The sequence below is a fragment of the Plecotus auritus genome (assembly GCF_963455305.1).
Source record: "Plecotus auritus genome assembly, chromosome: 12".
NCBI classification, from domain to species: Eukaryota; Metazoa; Chordata; class Mammalia; order Chiroptera; family Vespertilionidae; genus Plecotus; species Plecotus auritus.
The window spans coordinates 38691628-38713158 of NC_137778.1; positions in this window are offsets into that span (position 1 = coordinate 38691628).

The following is a 21531-nucleotide window of genomic DNA, read 5'->3' on the forward strand; positions in this document are numbered from 1 at the left end:
AAGTAGCAAGTGTTGGTGAGGATTTGAAGAAACGGGAATCCTTGTGCACTGTGGACGAGAAGGTAAAATGGTGCCAGCACTATAGACAACAGCATGGTGGTTCCTCAAAACTCTAAAAATAGAACTACCATGTGATCTAGAAATTCCGCTGGTGGGTGTATGCCCAGAAGACTTGGAAGCAGCATCTCAAAGAGAGACTGATACACCCATGTTGGTAGCAGCATTATCCCCCATAGCTGAAACATGGAAGCAGCCCGTGTCCACCAATGAAGGAATGAATGGGGAAACAGAATGTGATATATATATATATATATATATATATATATATATATATATATATACAGCAATGGACTACTATCCAGCCTTAAAAAGGAAGGAAATCCCAGTACATGCTACAACATGGATGAACCTTGAGGACATTGTACTAAATGAAACAAGCCAGTTTCAGAAAGTCATAGGATTCCACTTACATGAGGTACTTGGAGTAGGCAAGTTCATAGAGACCGCGGGTAGAACGGTGGTTGCCAGGGGCTGGGTAGAGGGGAAATGAGTTTTTGTTTAATGAGTAAAGATTTCAGTTTTACAAGATAAGAGTTATGAAGATGGATGGTGGTAATGTTTGCACAACAACTTTAATTTCACTTAATGGTACTGAATTGGACACTGAAAACCAGTGAAGGTGGTAAACTTTATGTTCTGTGTATTGACCACAATTTAAGCATTTTAAATAGCATTAATGTCATGAATTAGGAATACCCTAATTGATCATTGTCTCTATTATCTAATTACGGACTAAAAGATTGCTGTTGGTGCAATAAGTCCCTGGGCAGGAATCCTTCAGCATTTACCTGCATCTACTGACAACCATACGCAGCAAGTTAATTCTTCAGTCCTGGGAGCATGGACGGTACCATCGGCTTATCTCGAAGGGATGCATCAAGAGGGTCACTGGAGGGTAATGTTCTATGAGTGTCCCACTGAGAATGCTGATGGCCGAGGCTGGAGTGTCACCCGCTTCATGTTTTTCTCTGCTAACCGCATTATGGCCACGCCCAATGGCATTGAGTCCTTGCTCATCCAGTTGTGGCTCAGTCGGACCCCCCAGTGGCTCCTTGTTAGGAATGTGGGGTGCTGGAGCCCTCCCGGCAGAGGTTCCCTTGGCTCCTCTTCCCAATAATACAGAACAGCCTTCCTGTCAGGTCCATCCCGGGCTCCCTGTCACCACGGGATGCCAATCTGGCCTCTACGTGGCTGACTGTCTAACTGGGCCAGGAAAGGCTTCTCAGAGAAGGTGACATTTCAGCCGAGCCTTGAAGGAAAGGGCAGAAGTGTTCCAAGCAAATAAGGGAAAGGGGGCACTTGAGTCAAAGGAAGAAACTGACACAAGTTGACGCGAGACGTTGGATTTGGAAAGTGCTGGGAACCTCTGGAGAGAGCAAGTGGTCCCTCTGGTTGAACCCAGAAAGAGGTCCGGGTCACCAGATAGGATGCAGCCTGTTTCCAAGTTCTTGAGCACACCACCCCTAAAGCCTCACTCCGCTTCACATCTTCACTGTCCCCTACGGTTGTCTCTCAGTCCCATAGGCCGGTGTGGCTCCGTGATTGAGCATCAACCAATGAACCAGGAAGTCACCGTTCGATTCCCTGTCAGGGCACATGCCAAGGTTGTGGGCTTGATCCACAGGAGGGGGCGTGCAGGAGGCAGCCGGTCCATGCTTCTTTCTCATCATTGATGTTTCTATCTCTCTCCCTCTCCCTCTCCCTTTCCCTGCCTCTCTGAAATCAATAAAAATATTTTTTTTAAAAGAGAGAGCAAGAAAGAAGCAGAGACAGAGACAGAGAGAATGACAGAGAAAGAGAAAGAGAAAGAGAAAGAGACACAGAGCGAAGCTGTGTGTGCAGCAGATCTATGGTGGCTGGTCTTCAGATAGCATCTAAAGAGAAGGAGCCCTACTCTACCGGGATTGTCCATGGACACGGACAGAGGAAATGTTGAGAGCTTTCTGCTTTATTTACATTCCGGATGGGTCCCAAAGCTCACCTCATCCACGGACTCTTTACTCAAAAATTGAGCCACCCAGGGACTAGGTGAAGTATGACTCCGAGGGCTTGGCTCAGGGTGTTGGGTAGATACAAGTGTGACATGACCTGTTTGATCCTGAAATGCTCCTCTTCCTATAAATATCTCTCTGTAGCCTGCCAGAGAATATAGCATCCTTTTCATGTTAACTCATTTATTTCCCACCGTTATCCAGTGGCATAGGTATAATTATCTCCATTTCACTCCTGAGGTTTAGACCCAGAATGGTAAGTAACATTGCCAGTGTTGAAGCTATTGTATCAGTTAAGGGTAGGATTGACTATGAATACCAAACACCTGAAAAAATAGAGGCTTAAATGAAATATCTAGTTCAAAGGCAGATCATTCAGGGCTGATGTGGCAATTGCATGGTTACTAGGGACCCGGTGGTTTTTTTAAAAATATATTTTATTGATTTTAGAGAGGAAGGGAGAGGGAGAGATAGAAACATCAATGATGAGAGAGAATCATTGATTGGCTGCCCCCTGCATGCCCCCTACTGGGGATCGAGCCTGCAACCCCGGCATGTGCCCTTGGCCGGAATCGAACCTGGGACCCTTCAGTCCAGAGGCCGACGCTCTATCCATTGAGCCAAACCAGCCAGGGCCAGGGACCCAGGTTTTAAAAATTCCCTACTCCAGGATCCTTGGTATGTGGCCCTCGTCTCTGTGGTGCAGCAGGCCTGCTGGAGCTCCAGACATCACACCTACACTCCGGAGAGCAGGATGGAGAAAGCAGGAAGAAAGGCAATTTCCAATATGAGAGAACTTCTGGAAACCCCACACCGTGTTCACCTACCTATCATTGGCCAAAAGTCAGTCACAGGATCAAGTCGTCTTTTAGATGGTCAGTAATGTGTCCATCTAAGGGTCAGGGTTCTGTTATTTTTAGATCCAGAGACAGTGGACATCCAGAACACACCTCTCCTACTTGGTCTGTGTGTAAATTAGGCAGGTTTCGTAACCCCTTGGTGCCTCCTCTTCCTCATCTGTTCAGAAGTGGATGTAAGTACAGCGCTGAAAACAGTACCCGGCATACAGTATGCTTCGTACAATCACCGATGCTGTTGTGAAGGTCCATGAAGTCAAACACGAGGTGCAACAAGGATTCTCTTGGGGCTGAGAGGCACCAGGAGAGAGTCAGCGAAGGGCTTCCTCCACTGCCCCGTGTGGTTTGACAGCGTCTGGTCACTGGAAGGGGCCTCACCCCTGAAGCTAGAAGGCCATAGGGATTTGGTGAACTTGGGACAGCTCTCCACTCCAGATTTCTCCTCCTCCCCCATATGTCTTGCTCCTTCCTGGCTTCAGGCTCTGGCCTAGATGCCTCCGGGCTCAAGATCCAATTTGTCTTCCCAGAAACCAGGCCTGCCCTGAGTTGAGAGGGCACCACTTCCATGTCCTTGTTCTGCGTCTGCTCCCAGGGGAAGGGAAGCCCATCTTGCAGCTCAAGTGGTGCAGCAGGATGGGGTGATTCTACCGACCTGGCCAGAGCCTGACAGCCCCCCGACAGCCACTCCTCAGGGTGGGAGGGCTTCCGCGGGCTTCTCCAGAGCCTCAGGAATCCCAGCTGCAGCTCTCGGCTTCAAGGAAGTGAAGACTAACCCCAGTCCGGTTTAGAAGAAGCACATCTTGGAAAGGCCTTGGAAATCATTAATATGACTTTGAAACTAAAGTTAATTTTCAATAATGGAGTTCTTTCCCCAGGTGATCCGCAGAGAGATTCGTGTGAGAAGGGCATCAGCAAGATGTACAGCTGGGTGCTGAAGACGCTTTCTCACTCCAACAAGCCTGAGTTTCATCTTGCATGAAAACAGCAGCAAAAGGGTGTGGACAGGCTGGCATCACCATCACCTTTTTTAAGACGAGGAAACAACCACGTAGAAAGGGATGGAGGTCAGTCCCGGGACTTCTGCCCCCAAAGGCTGTACAATTCCCCGCTCACCAGCATGTGGCGCTGTTGGCCATTACCTCCTGGTAACTCTTCCCCTGTGACTTCTATGGCACTGAATTCCTCGGGTTTTATTTCTTATTTAACTGATTGTTGTCCGGAGCTCTTTACGGTCTCCTTTTCAACGGCCAAATCCCGAAAGCCATTTCAGGAGTAGATCTCAAATCTCTTCTCTATTTTACTCTTAAAAAAAAAAATCAAACGCATAACTTTAAAAGGCAAAGAGTGCTATAACATGTTGATAACCTAAGAGAACCGTCTCACATGAACCTGCCCCAGTACCGGTCCTGTTCCCAACCAAGGGGCAGAGCTGCCGCGTTAAGGTTGTGCAGGTTGAGCAAAACTCAGCTCTGGGGCAGCCTTTAAATGCTCTGGGATGGGAATGGCTCCCTCCAGGGTTACGAATGCACAACCTTCACCTCCATATATAGTGGCCAAGCCAAGTTGTAAGCACTTATAATTATTTTAGCTATTTATTCTAGTATTTACCTTTATGATTCTAAATAATAAGCTTGCAGAGCTTTCTCTTGATTCTCCAGTATCGGTTATTAATTATCGACTCCCTGTGATGGTGAATGATTACTTAGCTGTCAAACTCTCTCAACCCCTCCTGTCTCTTCTCCTCTTTTATCTTTGAACCTGTATAGTTATATCACAATTTCATTTTCATCAGGATTCAGTATCTACCTTATCAGGACCCTTCAGTATGCGAGCTGATGCTCTATCCACTGAGCCAAACAGGCTAGGGCCCATCAATGTAATCTTTGCATTCTTCGTTTGAATTATGAATTTTAGTTATACTGCTAATTGGCGACAGCTTTTCTTTAATTCTCTTATTGTTCCTCTTTTCTGTAGCATCTTCGATCTCTGAGGATGCTAATTATTGTTTTCTTTAAAGCAAGTTTTCTTTTGCCCCTTGTTTTTTTCTTTCCTCTCTGTTTTCCGTGTGGTAGGCCTTTTCTCAAAAAATCTAGAACCCTAACTTTCCCCTTATTTTTAAGAGTGAGACACACACACACAAAAGACTGATCAGAAGTCCTCTGTGATTGGGTGAGGCTCAAGGACTGCTGGAGTTCAACTTAGAGACTGAATGTTTTCCTGGGGAAATATACTGTGTGTGTGTGTGTGTGTGTGTGTGTGTGTGTGTGTGTGTGTGTTCTTCCCTCCCTCCACGGGCAGGGAGATTGAGATTCTCCAGAGAAAGATGTTTCAATCCCGCTTATGAGGGTATAAGGATGACAGCTGGTCTTTAAGGGGGTAGGAAAAGGGGACCGAGGGCCTTGCCATCCAGGATGCAGCCTTTCATGTAATTTCTCTTTTCAGTCGTCACCTCACCCATGCCCTCTGCCATGCCTGGTGTCTCTGAATCCAGAGGCCCCTCTGGTTCAGTTGCTTTAGAGAAGAAATCTCTCCTCTCCCACCAAAGAGAGAGAAAGAGAGAGAGAGAGAGAGAGAGAGAGAGAGAGAGAGAGAGAGAGAGAGACTTCAACCCATTCCCAGCCTTCAACCAAACAGCACCTGGTCCTTCTGGGTGTTGGTCTCTTCTGGATTCTTCGGAGTAAATAAGATCGCTTCTCAGTGACATACCGAGTCACAGACACATAACCTTAAATTTTTAAGCTTTCTCTGCTCTGTTAAGTCAATTCCCAACATACCATATAGTTTTTTTCTTTGTATTTTGTGGTTTGGGATTATGTATGATTTCCTAGTTTAACCAGTGATATAATCAATATTTTATTCTAATCCTTATTTAGAAGGAAAGTAAGCAGGCCCAGCCGTGTGGTTCAGTGGTTGAGCGTCAACCTATGAACCAAGAGGTCACCGTTCAATTCCTTGTTGGGGCACATGCCTGGGTTGTGGGCTCAATCCCCAGTGGGGGGCATGCAGGAGGCAGCCAATCAATGATTCTCATCATTGATGTTTCTATCTCTCTCTCCCTCTTCCTTCCCTCTGAAATCAATAAGAAATATATTTAACAAATAAATAAATAAAAGAGAAGTAAGCAGAAATGTCAACTTAAAACCTGAAGACACTCAGCCCTTCTTTATCCCGTCCCCTTGCACTGTTAAACGCACACCCTCATTGACTCTCACCTGTGCCTTCAAGCGTCATCTCCTGCTCTCCTAGTCTCCAATTTCTTTCCCCTCCAGTTCGACCTTCACAGGTAACCCGATCTGATTGCATCCCTCCCCAGCTCAAGACTGTCCAGTGTCTACACACAACAAACAGAACTATGTCCTTCCCAGTCTTATATCCTTTCCAGTCTTATTTACCTGTATATCTATAAACTTTATTTTTCAACAAGCATCATTGAAAAGTTACGACCTGCCAGGGCAGCCTAGGCCTCTGTGGATACAATGATAAAAACATAGTTCGTGCACTCAGAAACCCCAGTCACAGACACTGTGACAGGGAGGCAGCTGTTCTCTCTAACTGACATCTGCCTCCCAGCCTCGTGTCTGTCTATTAAAATTCTATCCGTTGGAAGACAACCTTGAACAACAAGCCTCTTTTATCTCCATGTTGGAATTACTCTCTTTCACTGCCCTCATTCCCCTGAGCACTTCTTTTGTGCTGCTCGTAGAATATTGAATATAAATTACCTTGAATATGTCTGTCTCCCTCACCTGAGGGAGAACTCCTTGGAGGGAGGGACCACAACGAGCTCTATTATATCAGGAACGTGTTTTAGCATAAACCAGGAACTCAATAAAAATGTATTGGAAATATCACATCTTCCTGTTACTGAATTCAAATACTTATTGAGGACCTACTCTGGGCCAGGTCCCATGCTAGGCAGGTATTTTTAAGATAAATTTTCTAAAAAGTGGATAAAGGAGCAGCACATTTTAATTTAACAAAGAATTTTCTAGAGAATTGCAATGATGTAGTCCAGTTAAGTGTTCTGATGATTTTTTAAATCCAAGAGAAAAGCTCAGAAGGAAAATGCGTGTAAATAACATCTCCATTAGGCAGTTCCTCTCACATATCTCCTGTCCCCAGCAAGCATTTGGCAAGAGCTGCATTGCAATCAATTCCTGGTTGAATGCTGGGACGAGGGTTGGAAATGCCATTGTTCTGAGTTGTTGATTAAACAGGGATTCACATGCTTTGCATACCAGATGTGCAGGAGGTGGGGCTGACACCTGCGCTGAATGATAGTCTGACTTATATTTTCTCTTGGAGGCAGGGACAGCGAGTGCACTTCTTCCATAGGAGCTGAGGACGAAAGTGTGTGTGTGTGTGTGTGTGTGTGTGTGTGACACTGACCTCATGCCAGGCACTTTCCATTATCTTCTTTAATTGTCACTGTGATCCTTTTGAGATAAATGTATTTCAGAGATACCTGCTGACACAGGAAGTATTTGCTTTCCTTTATCTGTTATTGTTATTATTATTTACTAGAGGCCCGGTGCACAAAATTCGTGCACTGGCGGGGGGGGTGTCCCTCAGCCCAGCCTGCACCGCCTCCAATCTGGAACCAGTCAGACATCCCTCTCACAGTCTGGTACTGCTGGCTCCCAACCACTTGCCTGCCTGCCAGCCTGATCACCCCCTAACCACTCCCCTGCCAGCCTGATCAATGCCTAACTGCTCCCCTGCCAGCCCGATTGCCCCCAACAGCCCTCCCCTGCCAGCCTGGTCACCCCCAACTGCCCGCCCCTGCTGGCCTGATCACCCACAACTACCCTCCCCTGCTGGCCATCTTGTGGTGGCCATCTTTGACCACATGGGGGCAGCCAACTTGTGCGAGGGTCAATTTGCATATCACCTCTTTATTATATAGGATTTTATAATTTTGGCAGGGAAACTGCCAGCCAATTCTCAGTGTAGGTACACATGTCACCTTGAGACCTATCCTTCTGTCCAGGGAGGAGTTACTTAAGTAGCCTCTCTTGCTTATATAAAGGGAAGACCAGCAGGCACTCCATGCCCTAAGGAAGGCAATAACAACACCTGCTTTGTGGTTGACTATGTTTTCCCTCCTAATTTATCTGACTGTGTGAAGCTCGAGATAGAAAGAGACTGAGAACATTTGCATAGGGCCAAGAAGCTCCAGGGAGCTAAAGTGTGAATACCTTTTCTTTGAGGTTCAGCATGATTAAAATCCCTTTGAATGAATGCCTCCCCCAACTTAAATATCAGATCTACAAGAACAGGGTTCATCTCCGTACCACTCGATGTGGCTAGCACATAGTAGGTGCTCAACAAATATTACTGAATGACTCATCCTCCAATTCTTTACCCCATATTGTCCCTGCTGCCAAGTTTTCTAGAATAAATTTTTACTCTTCCATTTTTAAAAAATTAATTCTCCATTTATTAATCTTCCTAAAATAATTAACCGAAAGTTTCATCAGCTTCTAAAGTCTCTTTATATAGTCACACTAATTTTAAAATGATAAAAATCGTGTCCTCAAATAGAAGAGAATGTTTCTCTCGTTTGCTATAACAGAGAATGTGCTACCAGATTATCTAATATTTATGCCAAGTTGTTTTAATAAATTAGCTAAAAATATGTGGTAAGTAATAAGAGGATATTTTAAACCATGTAATATTGGAATTGTATCCAGTACTAGACAGATCCAACTTCTGATTTTAGTAGTAAATGTTTCTTCACTGGAAACTATGATAAATTTATTATTTTGAGATCATATGTTGTTTGTAAAACAGATTTAAACTTGAATCTTTGAATAGCTTTAGCTGCATTCCATTCAGAGTGGTTTTAAAGACTTTGTATCATTATTCTGGTGTTTTTAGAACTCTTTAAAACCAAAAGATGACAGAGTTAGACACATTTGATTTTAGCCTGTCAATAATCTGTCAATCTACCATTTGAGAGGAAGTCAATGCTTATTTAATTCAATTCAGTGAACAGAGATTGAAAACCAACTATGCGCCAGGCATCATGATATGAACAAAAGACAGAGGGGGAAAAAGTAAAACTTGGCCCCTGACTCTAAGAAGCTTCTAGTCTGGTGGGGAGAGACGGATGGCTAAGGAAATGTTTAAGTTGCTGTGATAAGTGGTCGTGGCTGTCTTTTCATCTTTTGGTCAGGTACCCATCTTTGGAAAAAAGACCACGACAGAACCTTTGCACCAGACGTTCTAGAAATCACTGCTATTCTGGCAGGCAACCCTGCTACACTATTATGTCAGTCAAGAACTATTTGAAAAATATCAAAATGCATTTTCTACGACATTGTTACTTTTTAAATACGTTCCAGGGGCACTCTGCTAAGCCCTTTCCTCACAACATCCCCATCAATCTCATCACCGACCTAGAAAGAGGGTTCTATCGTCCTTCCTCATTTTAAATGAAGAACATGGAGTCACCAGGCCACCAGGATGGAAGGTGCATGTGGGCAGAGACAGCTGTTCCTTTTGTTCCCCACTGTATCCTCGGAGCCCAGAACGCAGCCTGGCGTTACACAGACGCTCACACATGTTTGCTGAGCGAGTGCAAGGCTGGATGACTAAATGGAAAAGCACTTGCTCAAGGCCACAGAGCCAGTAAAGGGTGGAGTTAGGGCTCCAACTCCGGTCACAAGCTTCTGCTCCACTCCTGTGCTCTGTTATCCGCCCATGGCTTGAAACTGCCTCTTCAGCCAATGCCAGACAGCTGAAAGGTCAAGGGTCCGATGCTGCCAGGGGCCCCAATCGGCAGGCTGACCCAGTTCATCTTGCCAAGGAGCTAGACCGGGAGTGAAGGGAGCAGGCTTTGTTTTAAGGGGACCCAGAGGCAGGGATAGCGATGACTAATTCACGCTTAGATTCCAGCAAAGTTGGGGGTCTTTGGAGATGTGTTGTGAGGGTTACCATATAATATCCTACATGTCATGGGCTTAGCCAGGTGCTTGACAGAATCAGCACTTAATACATCGTTGCAGGAATGGAGGAGGCTACAGTAAACTTTGTAGAACACACTAAGTGCTAATAAAATTTTGAAAGCAAATAATGGTGGAGATTTAGAGTGACGTTGGATGGTACAACCAATGCCCCACACAGTTGCCTGACTCATAGAATCATCATTTGAAAGACTAATGAGCTTTTACTGGCCTTCCTATTTTAATATAACAAGGAGGTTGGGAAATGTATTTTCAAATTCTAGTCTAAGCACTTCACAAATCGTAACTCACTTAACCCTCATAACAACCTTTGAGGGAAATGTCGTTATCAGATGGTTCCACTCAGCCTGTTCATAATCAATTAGTCTATAATTGGAAAGGAAACAGAGGCACAGCTAGGAAACTTACACAGCTAGTAAGTGCAGACACAGGATTCCCTATTTCATTCAGTTAGAATCCTGTGTCCTCGCCTATACCTGGAGGAAGGCAAAGATTACCATGGACACGACAAGCATTAGGCAGTTAAGAAAAAAATGACACTTCATAAATGTTTTTAAAAATCATTGTATTTTATAAATACTAAACAATTTTGCCAATTAAAAATCATTGTTGAGAAAGTGAATAGGCCGCCCTGGCCAGTGTGGCTCAGTTGGTTGGGGTGTCTCCCGTACACTGAAAGGTGATGGGTTTGATTCCTGGTCAGCGCACATGACCAGGTTGCGGGTTCAATCCCCTATCCTGGTGGGCGCATGCAAGGAGGCAGCCAATTGATGTTTCACTCTTACATCAATGTTTCTCTCTCTCTCCCTCTCCCTTCTTCTCTCTTAAAAATAAAAATAAATTTTTAAAGAAAGTGAATAGGCAATTCATGACTGAGAAAAATGTCTGCAATATATACTAGAATATATATATATCTTATAAAGGACTTCTATTCAAAATATGTAAAGAATTCCTACAAATCAACAATAAAAGGTAAGACGATTTTAAAAAAATGGGCAACAGATTTGAAAGATGCTTCACAGAAGGAAATAGCAAATGGCCGATAAGCACAAGAAAAAGTGCTCAACACCAGGAGACATCAGGGAAATATCCACTCAAACCACCGTGAGGGACCACTTCGCCTCTCCTGAAACTGCTAAAAGTCAAGAAGACCAATAACACCAACTCGTGGGGTGAAGACGGGGACAGCAAAACTGTCATTCATCGCTGGTGAGAGCAGCTGACATGTCACAGCCGTTCTGGAGAGCTGTCTGTCCTCATCATTTAAACATGCCTCTATCTATGACCCGGAATTATTCTCTGAGGTATTCATCCCCAAGAAAAACAAACAACAGATGTCCACAAACAGCCTCACCACTCAGAGCAGCCTTGCTCCTAAGAACCAGAAACTGTACGCACCCCTCACGGGCTCTGACAGGGGAAGGGACACAGCCTCCTCCTCGGACCGCGGACTGCTGCTTGGCCATAGAAAGGAATGGGCCGGGCCGCTGGGCCGCGCACTAACGTGGACAGATACCAACAACGTGACGCTGAGTGGAAGGCGACATGAGAGTGCAGCTTCATGATTGTATTGTAGGAGTCCAGGTACAAAGCCCGAGGACTAACCTGTGGGAACAATACTCAACGCTTTGCCTCCGGGCGGGTGGGGGTGGGGGATTGACTGGGAAGGGCACTCGGAAACTCTGGAGTGAGGAAAACATGTGTCTTGTTTGGTGTCCACATAGGGGTGTGTGTGAACAATTGTTAAAACTCCTCAAACTGAACACTGACGATCTGTGCACTTCACTGTATGTCAATGATACCGCCACTACAGACGTACATGCGTGTATAGACACACAAGCACACCACACACACACACACACACACACCTGGACAAGTGTGCTTTCTATTTTGCAGAGAGATTCCCCAACCATCTTAGCCTTGGGTAGGAGGGAGGCGGGGGGAGATTCAGTCTAAAACCCAGACTAGATGAAAACAGGAGGATTCACTGTAAAACGGAACTGGATCACGCCCCCACTCCCCACCACCATCACCCCCGGGGCAAGGTCCTTGGTGCCTCGCTAAGGTGGGTGAGAGGTTGGGGAGATTTGGGACCCGACCCCATGGGAGGTCTGACATGGCAGGACCAGGAGGGCTGTCACCGCCCTGCACGCTCTGTGCGGGCTCCTCTGTCATTGGGCTGGGGTGGGTGCCCTGAGTGGTCTGAGCTCACGCGTGGACGTTCTCCTCTTCTCTGTCAATGCCCCGCACGATTCTGCAGCTACATCTACGCCTTCCTCCCTCCTTCCCAGCACCTCACCACAGCAGGTTTCTAGTTATTTTCACGAGAAGATGTCCTCCATGTCGCCATGTCTGGGTGGAGAATATCGTTTTAACTTCCTCTGCATCTGTTCTTCCCTGGTTCTCATTTTACTTTCACAAATGTTTTTTCAAGACGACTCGATGCCTGTGCTTCTCAAATTTTAAAGCGGATGAGTCACCTAGAGATCTTATTAGAATTCCACCGATGACTCAGCAGATCTGAGGGAGGGGGAAGGGGGAGGGGGCCGAAGTCTGCAGGTTTAGGAAGCTCCCAGGCAATGCCGGCATGTTGGCCTGAGGGTCCCTTTAAGTAGAAGGCGCTCTGTGGCATGTTAGCAACGCGATGGGGGCTGTTCTCCTATTTCCCTCCTTTATTTGCAGGGCAGGGGGGTCGTGCAGAGTGTGGTATCAGAGAAAGATGAGGAAGGAAATAAAGCAATTCTGATCCTCTTTCACACTCCCTCCATCTCAAGCCCTGCCCTGCGTACTTCTTGCCACATGCAACAAATGGCTCTGCTTTCCAAAGAGCCACACACCCCCGCCCCCAGGGACAGCTGCTGCTTCTATGAGAGAAGGAGGGAGGCAGCCTTACTCATGCTGTGCCCCGGCCCACACTGCAGATGGGGAAACTGAGGCATGAAGCGGCCAGTTGTCTGAACAATAAATAAAGACAAAGAAAAGGGCTACATTTACAGCCAGGGTTTTCTCAGTGGCTTCTGTGTTGAAATGAGAACACCTCCTTCCATAGGGGCTTAGATTAAATCTTGGACAAACGGGGCTCAGCAGGGTTCAGGATAGCAGGGGGCAGGGGAGGGAGATCATTGCCCTCTTCTCCACATCTTCCTGTGTCTGACTGATCTGCACTGTTTTCATTCAACAGACACAGACTGAGCACTTACTAGTGCAGGGGTGGGCAAACTTTTTGACTCGAGGGCCACAATGGGTTCTTAAACTGGACCAGAGGGCCGGAACAAAAGCATGGATGGAGTGTTTGTGTGAACTAATATAAATTCAAAGTAAAGGAGCGGAGGGGAGAGCAAGAGAACCCTCCGCTCTTTCGGCTCCGCGGGCCGGATAGAACAGCCGAACGGGCTGGATCCGGCCCGTGGGCCGTAGTTTGCCCACGGCTGTAACTAGTGGGCTTTGTATGGTTATTGCGAACACCAAGAAAGGGAGACAGACGCACCAATAAAAACTCTGAGCCCGGCCAGTGCTGCTCAGTGGTTGAGCATCGACCTAGAAGTCATAGGGCCATTCCTGGTCAGGGCGCATAGCCGGGTTTGGGGCTCAGTCCCCAGTGTGGGGCGGGGACAGGATCAATGATTCTCTCTCAGCATGGGTGTTTCTCTGTCGCTCTCCCTTCCTCTCTGAAATCTAGCAAAATGTATTTGCAAAAAAGAAATGATGAGACAAAGGGACAGATCGTCACCAAGCAGCTCCCACCGGCCAGATGTTTTGCCTCCTTAAGGGTCCTTGCCAGAGGTGGGCACAGAGGGTGAACCTGCCTGGGGGACAGAGAGACTGGAGCAGGGTGGCTGAGCTCAGCCTTGGGCAAAGGGAAGGCGCTCAGAGGGGGGAAGGCATCAGAGAGCACCCAGGGCGGTGGGCGGCTGGCAGGTGTGCGATCGCGTGGTGTGCTCAGGGCGCTGCGTGGTCCTGGGTGACCGGAGGATGGATCGCGGGGACAGGATCAGCCCCTTCCGTGTGCAGAATCCCGTCTTTGCAGCGTCTCGCATGCGTTATGTCCCCTGATCCGAGAGCCTGTGCCTCCCTCCCCAGCCGGAGCACTAACGGCCTGTCAGCCGGACGAGGGAGGGAGGGAGGCGCAGGACACGCCTAGGAAGGGCTAGGAAGGCTGTTCATCAAAGCCATTCTGCGAAGTGATTACAGCTTCCGCGTTCTGCAAGCCTTTCGCTTCTCCGGAATTGTCACTGCAATTACTGTCTCGGGCGTGGGGAGCCCGGCTCTCCAGAGGGCAGCGCCTGAGCGGCAGTGACGTTTCGGAACCAGAACCTGCGCTGTGGGCTGCGGGGACCCCTGGCAGTCCCCTCGCATCTCCAGTGGCAACTGGGAGGCACCTGGGGGCGCCCTTTGTTTTGGACCCTGGGCTCCCCACACCCCTCCTGGCTGGCACACACCCACACTCCGCGGCCCCTCCTGCGCCTGAGGCACGCAGAATTCTCCAGAACCTCGCTGCTTCAGTGCAGTGGTTCCCAACCACCTGTGTGTATTTCGTGCCCACAAAGGGCCTGTTAGGAGCACAGGTGGTCTCTCTCCGGCCTGGAGACTCGGATTCAGAGGCCCCGAAAATCTCCTTTGTAAAAAGCAATCCCCCAGATGACTGAGACATGGACCAGACATGGACCAGAGTGGTGTTAGGGCTTTGCAATCTCTGCGAAGGGGCATCTAGACTCCCTCCAGCCGCTTGATGGGTTTCCTTCACCCACACCTGGGCTCCGTTTCGGAGTTGAGACAAAAGGTCACGTTGAGAGTCACGGATGAACCCTCATCAAGTTTCCCAGCCCACACATGGCTCCGAAGCCAAGGAGAGAATGCTCTGTTATTACTCTCCCAAGCCCATTCGCTGGGACAGGCCCTTCTGGCCCCATCACGTCTGTGACTTCTGCCAAGTGGGCCAGGAGATGCCCAGGACCAGAGGGCAGTGTTGGGCAGTGCGGGGCACACCGCAGTTACCGGAGGATGCTCTGAGCCTTCCCATAGGACACACGTCGCTCAGGCCCTGTCCTTCCCCCAGCCGCTCTGACCCCCACCTGCCTGTGGGAGCAAAGGAACCTTTGACCCCGCCCCGCCTGCCTGGGGATGCCGCACTGTCAGAGGCACCACCCAGATGCAGAGCAGCTCGGGACCGGAACCCGGGTCCTCGTTTCCACCACCACAGCCCGCAGGAGCTCCCGCCAAGCAGGGCCCAGCTTCTGGGGGTGTTTGGAGAAGCGGATGGAGATAGGGCCTCTGTCACGTGTCCGCGCCCCGCCCCCCTTCCCCCCGCCCCCCCAGGACCGCAGGGGTCTCAGAGGCACACAGACCTGATGCCGTTTCCACTGCAGACTTCAAGCTGCGTCCTCTGGTACCTAGTGCAGGAAGGCAAGGGTTCCACAGCCCAGGCCTTTCCTAGAAGAACGGGAGTAGGTTCGCCTAGCTGGTGTGGCTCAGTGGACAGAGCGTCGGCCTGCGGACCAAAGGGTCTCAGGTTCGATTCCGGTCAAGGGCACATACCTCTGGCTCCTCCCCAGCGCGGGCCCTGGTCAGAGTTTGTGTAGGAGGCAACCAATTGATGTGTTTCTCTCACATCGATATTTCTCTCTGTCTTTCCCTCTCCCTTCCACTCTCTCTAAAAACCAATGGAAAAATATCCTCGAGTGAGGATTACAAAGAAAAACACCGTTGGGGTAGGTGAAGGTGCTGTCTAAGAGGAGGTCTCCCACAGCCCCCCACTGCCCGTGCCCCCTGAGGCTGAGCCGAGCGCTGCCTAATCACCTACATAATTTCCCTGGCTCTGTGCTGGGTCCAGGTGCCCGCTCTGTCCCCTGGAAGGCGAGCCATCTGTCGGGCACCTGGCTGCTCGCTCACCTACACAACTCCATTAGCCTGGCGGCTGAGGACTCCGCCACATTGGTTTTCCCTTTGACAGGCTTTTCGGCTGGGTGGGGGGAGGGGGTTCCCCTGACCTGAGCAGGCTCTAGTCTTCCGCGGTCCCTCCTCCGATCTGTTGGATAAAGGATGGTGGCTTGGAAAGGGAGGAGATACTGTTTGCTTAGCTGTGTAATGAAGGTCAGGTCCTCCTTGCAGCCACAAAGCAGGGAGGGGTCTGTTGATTTCTCTAGGTAGCACTGGCTTGTCACAGCAGACAAATATAGAAAAGGGGATTCATACTGTGGAGCTGGCCAAAGGCAGGAAAAGGATGTTTCCTTTGGAAACAAAAAAAGAAAGCAAGTGGAATGAAATGACCACCTTGAATCCTGTAGTTCTTCTTCCCTCCACCACCTTTCACCTGCCCCTCCCCCCCCCTCGTCTGCGTTTTCCTGGGATTTAGGGAGTCTCAGAGAGAAATGAGACAGCGCACAGAGAGGAGAGCAGTGATGGGCACCGGGGGTGGAGAGGTGTGTACTCATCACCCAGCCAGATAAGCCACTCAGACAGCCCACGCCCCGATTAATTCATGCAACGAACCGAAGACAGGCAGGATGCAGCTGCAATACAGCCAGAGCCCGAAACCGGGGCGGGTGCTTGGTGCTTCCCTCTCTCTCACCCTCCACCTTCAGCCCATCATCAATCTCACACAGCCTGACTCTTAATATCTGCCAACCCCGCCCACTCCTCTCCCTCCCCAGGGCTGCTGCTGTGGTTCAGTGCTGTCATCTGCCTGGAAGCCTGGAACAGCCTCCGAAATTGGCTACCTGCCCCTTCCAATTTGGGCTTCCCACAGCATCCACCCAGGCCTTTCCTAAGGGCAAGTCTCCGGCCATTTCCACCAATAAAATTCTTTTTTTTTTAAAAAAAAATATATTTTATTGATATTTTACAGAGAGGAAGGAAGAGGGATAGAGAGCTAGAAACATCGATGAGAGAGAAACATCGATCAGCTGCCTCCTGCACACCTCCCACTGGGGACGTGCCCGCAACCAAGGTACATGCCCTCGACCGGAATCGAACCCGGGACCCTTCAGTCCGCAGGCCGACGCTCTATCCACTGAGCCAAACCGGTTTCAGCCAATAAAACTCTTTAAGTGTTTTTCTCCTTTTTCCTCAGGCCCTGCTTTTACCTCCAAAGCCCAAGATCCTTCATAATCTGGCCCCTGCTTCTTTCTCCAGCCTACACTCTTAGGACCCTTTGCCTAAAACCCTAGGCTCCAGCCACCGAAACGTCTCTTTTGCAAAATAGACCACATGCCCTTGTGCTTCAGGGCCACGATGCTTGTTGCTTTCTCTTCTTGGAGCAATCAGCCCAACTCTTCCCAAGTCCCCTTAGTTAGCAATTTCCTGCCTGAACTTTAGGTCTCAACAAAAATGTCACTTTCTCCAGAAAACCCTCACTAACCCTCACAGACCATCCAGGCAGCTGGGCAGTCTGTTCTCCGTGCTTCCGTAGCACCACATCCACCCCCACTGGATTCTGTAAGCTCTGCAGAGCAGGGCCATGGCACTGGGCTCACCATTATTCCTGGCCCTGAAGGAGAGAATAAGACAGATTCAATAAAAATTAAAAAATAAATCAACAAATGTCCCCTGGCCTGCATGGCTCAGTAGTTGAGTGTCAACCTATGAACCAGGAGGTCATGGTTCGATTCCTGGTCAGGGCACATGCCCAGGTTGTGGGCTCGAAACCCAATATGGGCGTGCAGGAGGCAGCAGAGTAATGATTCTCTCATCATTGATGATTCTCTCTCTCTCCCTTCCTTTCTGAAATCAATCAAAATATGTTTTTAAGAAATCAGCAAATGTCTGTGTCTCTGATTTTTCCCCTCCTTAATCCTGAAGAAGCTATAACTATAGTTTACTTCTGACTCATAACCATAACATTTTTCTTCTTACTTCATGGAATTCAAGATAAATTAGCTTTTCTCCCTCTCCCTTCCTCTTTTCCCCGAAACCTGCCTGTCAAGGGAATTTGCTCATTGCATTTTGGTGGAAATTTTTATTAGTGCCTTCCCTATACCAGTTTAGCCCTTGAGCGATGCCCACTCCAATTCAATCTCCTGAAATCAATGGATAGTATCTCAGAACCATAGCCTTCTTGTCTGCACCACTTATTTAGCAATCAATCAAGTGCTGCCTTGTGATAGCTCTTGTTCTCTTGTCTTAAATTGCTCTTGTTATTACTCAACATCTCACAGCTTCAGAGCGTGTCTCCCAACAATACTGTAAGTCCCTTTAGGATCTGATTATTTTTGGGTCCCCTCATGGCTTCCCCACAAGAAACCAAACACACTTAACAAGGAAAAAAATGTCATTCAATAATGAATGAGTGAAAGTGTTAGGTACTCACTACAGATTAGACCTGTCTATTATTTGGCCAATATTGAAAGAGTCCACAGCAATTGGCCAGAATTTAAAAATGATCAAGGCAAATAACTAAAACATTAGAAAATACAGAAAAGGACCTGGCTTTAAGGCAGAAGACAAGAGTTATCTAGAATAAATTCAGCCTGACAAATAGAGCAAAGGCACACACAGGTAACTCTGCTGATAGCACCCAGGAGAGGAAGATCATTTCCATAACTGGGTGGGGATCGTTTCTATCAGGAGACCTTCTTCCAAAGTCCCCAAACCCTCACAAACCCTGTGAGGGTTGCTGAGTGGCACAACTAAGAGTCTGAGGCTTTTATCTTACATCTGCCTTGGCCCTCTATCAAGCAATGAAAGGAACTCTGGGTTGGAGTTCCAGAGACCTTAATTTTGTTTTCGAGATCAGCTATAACTGACATTGTTTTGTTGGCCATGACATTTAATGTCTCTGAGCCTCATTATATATTTACTAGAGGCCCAGTGCACGAAATTTGTGCACGGGGGTGAGGGGGGTGGAATCCCTCAGCCTGGCCTGCACCCTCTCACAACCTGGGACCCCTCAGACATCCTTCTTGCAATCCAGGACCGCTGGCCCTAACCATTCTCCTGTCTGCCTGCCTGATCACCCCTAACCACTTGCCTGCCTGCCTGATCACCCCTAACCACTTGCCTACCTGCCTGATCGCCCCTAACCACTTGCCTGCCTGCCTGATTGTCCCTAACTGCTTGCCTGCCTGCCTGCCTGATTGCCTCTAACCACTCTGCCTGCCTGCCTGATTGCCCCTAACCACCTCTGCCTCAGCCCCTGCTGCTGCAGCTTCGTCCGGAAGGACGTCCGGAATGATGTCTGGAAGGTCATTCGGCTGTCTGGTCTAATTAGCAATTTATGCATTTATTATTATAGATAGGGATTCCAATGCTCAGTCTGTCTACTCCTCTGCATGTTGTGATGACACACTGGAATTGGATATGATGACACTTCAGAAGAATTTAAAGGAAAACACAAATCTGAAATATTAACATCATTATCTCAGAAACATTGGCTGACTTTCTTGGGCTTCTCCCTGCAGCCAAAAACTCTGAGTCTGGCAATAGAGCCATGATGGGAATGAGTGTTTGGTAAAGCTTCGATGTGACTTATCATTGTCAATCATTTCATGCTACGAAGTCAGTGTGGAGGAAAATGGAATCTTGCCTGTCAATGGTCTTTCCTCTAGATCTTTTCCACAGATAATCAAGTGTTGACTGTTTATTTCTCTTTGCAAAATAATTTATTGAGTATCCTCCAGTGCCAATATTATACTAGGTATTGAGATAAGATTACTATATCCTAATAGGACTCATTATGTTGTAGGAAGATCCATAAACACGTCAACTCGAGTCCTTTTAATATAAATCACAGTTAGAACAGCATGGCAGCTACAAGGTGCAAGGAATAGAGATCTTGGCTTTAGAGTCAGGCTGGATGTTTATAGCTTCACTAAATGTAATAAGAGCAGTTCTTGAGCTAGGTACCAACTGCCTTAGGGGCCTAAAGGGGCCTGAGAGCTGAGACTGACTTCCCAAGCCGCTCTCAGACATCAGTGTCAATCAAACACACATCTGGGCCATTTTAATATTGATCACACCATCCCCCCTCCAGTGAAAGTGGTGTGGAGTGCTATGTCTCACCACTGCCCCAACTCACCACCACATCTCAGGGACAACAGGCACTTCAGGACAAAGGCCACACTTTATATTTGTTTCAGCACCAAGGACAGAGGCAAATGGAACCAGTTTCTCCAGCTTCAGAAATTGACTGTGACTTGGGGACTGAATTTAATGTCGCACCGGTCCGTTTAAAATGTCTTATATTGTTGTCCTTTCCCCACTAAGCTGAATAGTCATACACCTGAAGCACGGGATAATTTGGATGTTGTGTGGCCTTGCCGACCTGGACCCTGAGATGTAGGCACGATGTGCTTTGTAGCCATTGCCAAAGTCAGGATGGACATTCTTGCTCCTACACAACCTAGCTGCCTGGCCCTATGCTTACTGTTTAAAACTCCTGCCTCAAAAATTGCCTTTCCATGCCATGGTTTATTATTTTCTGTTCTACTTCACAAATCACATTTCCAGGGGCTTAGCCAGATGAATCCTATCAACACAGTAGAACTTAATTTATCCCTGAGGCCAGAGGGCAGATTAGATACCCAGATTATATCTGGGCCGATGAGGTAAGGATTAATCAGTGAGGTCAACAGAGCGGATGGGCAAGGACGGGCCCAGTCAGCTCTCCTCCACGAGCGGTTTTCTACGAGACTATGAGCTTCTTGAGGACAGAGATGAAATCTTTTTACTCTTCTGTTAAAGTACCTGGTGCATGGTAGTCATTTATTAAGTGACTGTTAAGTAAGTGGATAGTTGTAATATGTACCTCAGAGCCCCATGTAATTTTGATTTCATTTGAATATGGCCTTACAAGGTAAACAGAGTCAGAAGTATGCAAGTATAAAACAAAATGTAAAATAGAGAGTGTGCACAGCTTCTATCCAGAATGAGAGTAACAACCTAGCCGCCTGGCCCTATGCTTACTGTTTAAACACATTTTGAAGGGGGAATTCAAGTAAATGGGAAAAGTGGTAACTTCAAAATCAAGAACAATTCCCATCCATGTGACCTGGAAAAGTTAATTAACTTTGGGCCTCCGTTTCATTATATATAAGACAGTGGTTTACAGAAGGCAAATCATTCCTGAGTCACTGTATCCCCAGAGGAATCAGAGCTTCATGCCCTCCAAACAGGTACAACGGGCAAGATTTTCTGGCTCTTGGCCTGTTCCTGCTGTGGGTCACTGGGATTTGACCAGACAGAGAACAGTCTCTGGTTTGCTTCCTCACCCTGACCCAGCACTGCTGCTCAATCTCATGGGGCTGCTCATGGGAGTCAGGAGATTTGTATCCTGGTTCTGGCTCTCTCAGCACCCTCGGACAAGGTATCTGCACTCCATCTTTCTTCTCTGTCTCCCAGTACTGCCCAGGTGCCCCAGGAATGACACGGACCAGGCCAGGTATCCTCTACCATGTCTCATGTTTTTTTGTCTCCATGTCCTGCTGATGTTCTCACACCTGCAGAAGACTCCCCATCCCAAGCTCCACCTATGAAAATCAAAAACAATCTTCAAAGCTCGTTGACTAAAGCCTTGAATTTCCTCTTGCTCCTCCCAATGGCCCTTAATTCTTCACTCCCCTCACATAGTGGTTCTCAACCCTGATACCCATTAGAATCACACGAGATCATCAACACCAATGCCTGGACCTCCCTCCAGACGCCTTACACCTTCACTTCTGG